This window comes from Pseudorasbora parva, chromosome 4 (genome assembly GCF_024679245.1).
Source record: "Pseudorasbora parva isolate DD20220531a chromosome 4, ASM2467924v1, whole genome shotgun sequence".
NCBI lineage: Eukaryota > Metazoa > Chordata > Actinopteri > Cypriniformes > Gobionidae > Pseudorasbora > Pseudorasbora parva.
Genome location: NC_090175.1, coordinates 6,266,846 through 6,274,748, shown reverse-complemented (window position 1 = coordinate 6,274,748; position 7,903 = coordinate 6,266,846). Strand labels below are relative to the sequence as shown.

General features: G+C 38.8%; 1 long non-coding RNA gene across 1 annotated transcript; it reads right to left on the bottom strand.

The window, feature by feature from the left end:
* Positions 1–931: 931 nt before the first annotated feature.
* On the bottom strand, positions 932–6,756 carry LOC137072753 (uncharacterized). Its single transcript, XR_010904673.1, has 2 exons — positions 6,688–6,756; positions 932–4,047 (listed from the first exon to the last, which is right to left on the bottom strand). It is a non-coding gene; the product is annotated as an uncharacterized lncRNA (long non-coding RNA).
* Positions 6,757–7,903: the final 1,147 nt, after the last annotated feature.

Genomic DNA, 7,903 nt, shown 5'->3' with positions numbered 1-7,903 from the left:
CAGTGCTTGTTTGGCTAGGTGTCAGCCTACACATTTGGAGTATTGTGTGACATGTCCAGACCTATAATCGCTATAATCACCAACGCAACACGGCAACATAAACTTATCTGATAAGATCAACCAGCATAATTTAAGACCATTATGAACACCTCAATGGACAGTATATTCTCACCTGTTAAGATCAATCTCCTCTTCACCTGTCGACTCAAAAGGGTGTGAATGGAAACTGGTTAGTTTACATTGTTATAAGTAGGGAAATGTCATTTCCTCATTTTTGGTCGCATTATGGACTTTGGATTAAACATGCATATTCATTAGTATTGAATGACGAAGAGCATCGGCAGGTGAATATTCACAACTTTCGTTTCTTCCCAAAGCTGCAGACCTTTAATCTCCACATGTTGGGGAAAGTTAGCCTGGCTCTGCCCTCCTACGTACTTCTGCTCAATTTTCATTTTCCTTCAGTACTACGTCTGGGACTGCTGTGTCTTAGGTTTTCTCCGAACAAATTTTTACCGGTCCAATCAGCGAACAGAGGGAGTGGCTGAGAACGATGACGTTGATGTCGAACGCTATTTTGAGATGTAGTTCAGTAATGGCGGCGGAGAAAGATGCAAACTAAACCCTTCATTGCATTGTGGCACCGCTGTTGAATATCCAGAAGTTAAAGCCGGAGCAATAACAGTCTTTGCTGGGGTTTGTTGGTGGCTCTCCAACAGGGTAAACTCGGGAAAAGATTGATTTTCCAGAACGATTCGTTAGTGATGAAGGAGTTGGCTGAAGCTATTCGGACGGTAAAGTTAGCCTACTATATGAAAAGTTATGCATTGCAATTTTCTGTTACTCCCTTAACAATTCAAGCGTTGACTACGAATTATAAATATGTTTATCATTTCACACTACAGAAAAGAGGAAAAAACAATCACGTGTCTCATGTTAGTACTTTTAATTCATTTGTTTTTGTGTGTGTGTGACAATTTCAGCTTAGACAGTTTCATCGCATATATCTTTTGTTTTGTTTTTTGATGGAGGGATCAGCTAAATTACATTTTTTAAGCAACAAACCACTCCATGTCCAAACCATAACTACATTCGTAGAAAGTTCGTACCCAGGTAAACCAAGAAGTCCTCGCTTGCAAATCCTCAATGCACTCAACGAGCTCTGCGCTTTCACACACTCACACACACACACACACACTGCATGACAGCGCCCTCTGCTGGCCACGAGTACATAAAGCTTCTCCAGTGTTCAGATCTCTTTCCAAATCATCAAACTGCTCGTTTGCATATACCAATATGGTAGCATACTGACTTAATCTAAAATATTAAGTTTAAACATTAAGTAAATCTGTGATAAATGTCTGTTGTTATAAGCTTAGTTCAAGTAAAACACTAAGATAAATCTAGACATTTAGAAGTAAACCGTGAACCTGAATTACTACATGTGCAACTTATTCACTAAATGCCCCATTACCCTGAAATCAAAAAACTATAAGCTCATTAGCAGGAATTACAGCAGCTCATATCTGATGGATCCGTGTCCACTGGACATTTCCCAACAGAAATATTACAAACAGAGATGAACAGATTAGAGATGATGAAAAATGAAATCACAGCATCGAGTACAGAAGTTTGACTCTTTGTCTCTCACATTGCATCAGTCAGTCTTGTTTTCTTTTCCTCTGAAGTAAAAGTTTGGTTTATTTCTGTCCTCTTGAAGGCTGTCTGTGACCTCTGACCCTAACTAACATCAGTCAATCAATCAGTCATATACAGATTTTTTGAAATCTTCTGTCAATTTACTCACTCTATCAAAACAATTCATATTTATTCAACTGAAAAAGTTTACACTATTATCTTGAAAACAAAAAGAGATGTTTAGCATAAAAAAAACATGCAGGCAAGTAAAAAATGAGATAATGTTTATTTCTTTAAAACAACAAATCATGCTAGAATAGAAGTATTTATGAACAGCATTTGCATGTTTTATTTTATTAGAATCATTATATAGACTTGGTCAAGATCAGTGTTTATCAAACATGTCATGGGACCTGATTCCAGTCTTGCAGGGTCAGAATTTAGTGTGAACAACATGAAAGCAGGGATCCATCCTGCCTTGTATCAGAGGTTTTGTCTGCTGGTGTAGATGCATTGGATATATTCGTTTAACACCACAGTCTACCTGAGTATTGTTGCTGAGAATGTCCATCTCTGTATGATCTTCTGATGGCTACTTCCAGCAGGATAATGCCGCATGTCAGAAAGCTCAAATCATCTCAAACTGGTTTCTTCAACATGACTGAGTTCACTGAACTCAAATGTCCTCCAGTCACCTGATCTCAATCCAGTAGAGCAGCATTCAGATGTGGAGGAATGGGTGATTCGTATCATGGATGTGTAGCCGACAAAATTTGCAGACACTGCGGGATGCTATCATGACAATACCCAGTACGTCTTAATTAGCGTTTTCAAAACTCGTTTTACTGTTTTGTAATAAGATCAATGAGAATGCAGAGGATTAAACAACTTTAAACAATGTCAGATGTCAATTTTTGATAGAAAATGAAAATCGAGTTGACGTCTAAACCCAACGTTTGTTTGACATCAAGCTCCAACGTCAGACAGATGCTGGATTTTGGTTGGAATAAACACTGTAAAAAAAAAAAAATCTTTAAAAAGGGTGAAATGTGTGGCAGAACATTAAATCTCTGAAGATCTCATCAGAGGATTAAACAACTCCACAAACAGCATTACCAGCTTCACACATTACTAACCAGACTGACTTTATTTCTGTCAGACGACTACAGAAGCTCTTATTGAGAATGAACAGAGGTTTAGATGATGATGATTTATTGAAAATAATAGTTTAGTTTGACTTTACCATTATGGTGATCAGTGTTTGCTTTAGTTTGGTAGTTTGACTTCATTCAACGTCTGCTCAACACTGGAGCTTGATATGAAACAAATGTTGGATTTAGACATCAAACCCATTTTCATTTTCAACCCAATACCTAAAATCTAACTTACATTAGAGTCCACATCCTGTGCCTGCTGGGTATGGACCAAAATATCAATTGACACATAATTGTCCCGATCTTATTACAAAACAGTAAAACGAGATTTGAAAACGTTAATTAAGAAATCACAGTATTATAAAAGAAATATCTAAATTACAAACACAATGATGGAAATATATTTCAGATGTATTTGTTTTACTCGTGTTATATAGATTTTTGTAATGATGCTTTTGGGTCTTTCAGTCAAATATATATATTAACAGTCTTCTTGCCAAAAAGCACACTACAGTAGCAACTGCTCCTGCTGCCAGAACTACACCACCTGCTGCTGCTATTATTGCTGCTACTGCTTGTCCTTCAGCTAATGCAGCTGATGCCATCCAACACGCAACTGCTCCTCCAGCTGTTTGAGCAACACGTTTCTTGAATAGAAGATTTTCCTGAATCTTCTTATAGTTGTCCACATTGTAGCTGTTGTTTCTGTTCATCATCACCATTTTGTTCATCTTGTCCAGAAGCTCAGTGACCTGAGATGGACCTTTATCTTTGTTGTTAAAGACATGATAACGTCCTGAACACAGTTCAACTACTGACCGCAGTGCTTCACATTTACTCAGATATTTCTCTATTGGCCCATGCAACTGATCTCCGTGAGTAAAGAGCACTATTGTGTGTTTTAATGCCTCTGCTCCAAAATTATGCTGGATCCATTTCACGACTTTACTGTTCTCCTCTTTGAATGTCTGACCCAGTTTGATCACCAGCAGAAACACATCAATAGTAAATGTTTCCTGAAACATCTTCTCTATTTGAGTTTGAGCATCTGTTATCTTCACTGATGTATCAGAGAGTCCTACAGTATCGATCACAGTGTTTCTTTGTCTGTCTTGATATGCTGATTTACAGACTCTGGTCACAGCCTCAGGAGAAAAATCTTCTATAAATGTATCTTTAACTCCCATGATGGTGTTTCCTGACGCGCTCTTTCCTGATCCAGTCAGACCCAACAGCATTATATACAAATCTGACACTGTAAATAATACAGACAGATGAATGGACATTATTAGATGGATGAATAGATAGATGGTTGGGTTGCACTTTATTTTACAGTAGTGCACAGTGTACTTACCTAAAAAGTATAGGGTAATATAAGGTAACTAACATGGGATACTGTTAGATCTATAGTGCCTAGTTACCCAGTTATTGAAAAGTGACAAATAAATTGATGTGACCAAATTAATTGTCCCATACTTGGAATTTATAGCCTGGCCAGCCAGACCCACATCAAGATGTTTGGTCTGGAAACTCACCATTGACAGCTCAATCCGAGGGGCGGGATAAACGGTTGTCTTTCAAACTCCCTCTGCACGCGATAGGATAGCGCTACAACCAACCAGAGCAACGAAGGTGAAGCAGAGCTCAGTGATAGATTAAACATTCGCCGTATCCGGTCGGCAAAACTCTGAACACATCTTCCCTTTTTAAGAATGACTTCAGTGCCGTTCTTTGTTCTTTTCTCAGAGAAAAGCTTAACTCCAAGTCTTCCAGAGTCGCGGTCAAAGCTGATTCGAAAGACCGCCGCCGTTCGCCAGTTTCTGTGTTTACTAGAAGCACGCAAACGCAACGAGTAACACGATGGTCAGCCCGAGGAGACTGTGTTGTTCCTCTGAGGAAAAGTGCTTTTAGTCAGAGTGCCTGTTCAGACAGAGCAGTACAGAAGTGGAACTCCCTCCCACATAACATCAGAGAACTCACCACATACACTCTGTGCAAAAAGCAGCTAAAAAACTGGCTCATAACACATCAGACATGTCAGCATTAATACAAATATGTATCTTCCCTTACCCCAACCTGCTGCCACTGGTCTCTGCTGTGTCAATGTGTATAATATATATATATATATATATATATATATATATATATATATATATATATATATATATATATATATATATATATATATATATTTATTTTATTTTTTTTCCCTCTCTTATATTTTTTTTTAACATGTTTTTTTTTATTTATTAAATTTGTACACCGTATTTAGCAACAGAATTTGAAGACTTATAAAAGTTTTACTGCTTTTTATATTTGTATTGTTCTCTGTAATATTTTTTTATTGTGTTTTTAGGTAGACAATTTAAAGGGATCCCCTGGTGTTGAGACTTGTATGGCTTAATATAACATAAAGGATGTCTCTTACTGAATTATGTAGTAGAAAACCCATGAAAGATCTACATTATTTAAAAAATCGATTTTATATTTGGACCATGGGCGGCGCCATTTTGTTTGCGTTCTAGGTTGATGACGTAGAGTGGTTGAACTCCTCAATCAGCTGGCGTTACCCGTAGCTATTTTTACCACAACGCAACTCGAAAATTGTTTCAGAGTTAAACAAAACCAATGAATTGCTTTGTAATTGTACTTAAAACACACTCAAACATACATGTGCACACAAACTCACCTACACAAACAGATCGGCGGCCGGCCACACACACCTGACAGACTGCGTTGTCTCAATCGAGATGTTGGGCTGCTCAGTCTCCACGACAGGGGCTGAATCTGAAATCGACCCCCTATACCCTGAAATAGGGCATTATTTGAAGGGACGGCCATTTGTAGTGTTGTCCGACACCATGGACATGTTCGAGTGCAGTCATTCAGTCTCACGTTCACCGCAATAACGAGTTGTGCGAGTTGTCCACACATACGAGTTGCTTTGTGGTAAAAATAGCTACGGGTAACGCCAGCTGATTGAGGAGTTCAACCATTCTACGTCATCAACCTAGAACGCAAACAAAATGGCGCCGCCCATGGTCCAAATATAAAATCGATTTTTTAAATAATGTAGATCTTTCATGGGTTTTCTACTACATAATTCAGTAAGAGACATCATTTATGTTATATTAAGCCATACAAGTCTCAACACCAGGGGATCCCTTAAAGGATCTGTCCAGGGACAACGGATGAAAAATAGCCTTTTGGCTAACTCTGGTGCATTGAAAGCAATGTCAATTTGAGGTACACTGTCCCTGTCAAATAAATAAATAAATAAATAAAGCACAACTCGGACGTCATTATGTTAAGCCCCGCCCACCGACTCTAGACACAATGTGATTGGCCCGACCAGAGTTTGGCGTTTACAGCTCAGACGTGTATTGAGAGTTGCTAGACGACACTCGTGGCAGATTAGATTAGCTGCCGCTAGGGTGCGTCTAGATTTCTAGGCTATGGAATTGCCTGTAGGCTATTTCATCCATCCAAGTGCACACACACGAGTGTGTACTAAACACACACACACACGCACGCACACGCACACGCACACGCACACACGCACACACACACACACACACACACGCACACACACACACACACACACACAAAGAGAGAGAAGTGGGACTCAAACTCACAAGCTTTGGGTTTCAAGTCCGACTCTCTAACCATAATGATTGTGATTGGCCAAGGAACTCTGACAAAGATGAACGCCATTCGCTCAGTAAAGATGGAGTAGCTTGCACTGATTGGCCATTGTGGGACAACATGATGGTTTGCAGGTATGGCCACAACAGCCCTTGCAATTACTAAAATAAGTACTATGTACACGGGGAACATGAATGTAAAATAAAGTGCTACCAATATCCAACCATATTAACTGTTACTCAGTACTTACTTTCAGGAGGTTGAGACACGCTGTTCCTCCACAGCTTGGGTGTGAGTGGACTGAATCTTTCTCTCCCCCTATTATAAGGAAACATACTTTGATAGTTGAAAGATATATATGGTCCCTCATCTAACACACCTAATTCTATATATATATATAGAAATATATACACAGTAGAGTTTAAAATTAGAGAACCACATACAATTTCCTAAATTCCTTTTTGAAATGATCCTAACAGGAGCAGAAGGGCAGTTTTTTAAGCATATTTCACAAGTTAAATGTATTCTGAAGTACAGCAACTTAAATAAGACAATTGAAAAAAAAAAAAAAACAACCCCGCTGGTCAAAATTAGAGAACACTTTCAGATACCTTCAAGCTTTGGGTGTTAATCTGGCACTTGGTGTTAATTTCCGTAATAATCTGGTAAACCCTATTTAACTTGAAGCAAACTTTCCGATTTTTACTGACTTTGCAAGATGGCAAGCCACTCTAAGGTGACTGAAACCCCACGACACCAGGTTGTCCAGATGAAGGCCAAAGGGATGACCCCTTCAGCTATTGCAAAAGAAGTTGGTCATTCCAAAATTGTAATTTCTAGAAAATTGAAGCGTTACAAAGACACTAATTCATTCAAGTAGACAAAAAAGGTATGCAAGACCAGTGCACAAGAGGACAGGACAATGTGGAATCGGTTCAACACTGCAGCTGGAATTACCGCCAGTTCAGAGCTGAACACAGTAAGGATCTGTTTTGCCATACAGCATCTTGTCATTTAAGAGAATTGAGACTGAAAGCTCACTCTGCAGTGACCAAGCCTCTCATCAGCAGAAAGAATCAAACGGCTAGACTAAGCTTTGCTGAGGAGCATGTTGTGTGAACAGAGGAGAACTGGTCCAAAGTCAATTTTAGTGATAAATGCAAGTTTAATTTATTTGTGTCTGATGGGAAACATTATGTTCGGCATAAAACTGGGGAAAGATTGAACCCAAAGTGCCCAAAGAAGTCAGTGGAAGGTGGAGGAGGAAATGGCATGGTTTTGGAGATGTTTCTGGAGCAGGAGTCTGGCCTATTATACAGCTAAATACGGCTTGATTTCTGTTTTGCTCTCATAGAATTGTTACCAGTCCTTTGTGAGATATTTTGAGAATCTTAAAGTATTGACTTTTTATCTCAGAATTCACTTTTTTTCTCACAATTGCGAGTTATAAAGTCATTGATCTGCCG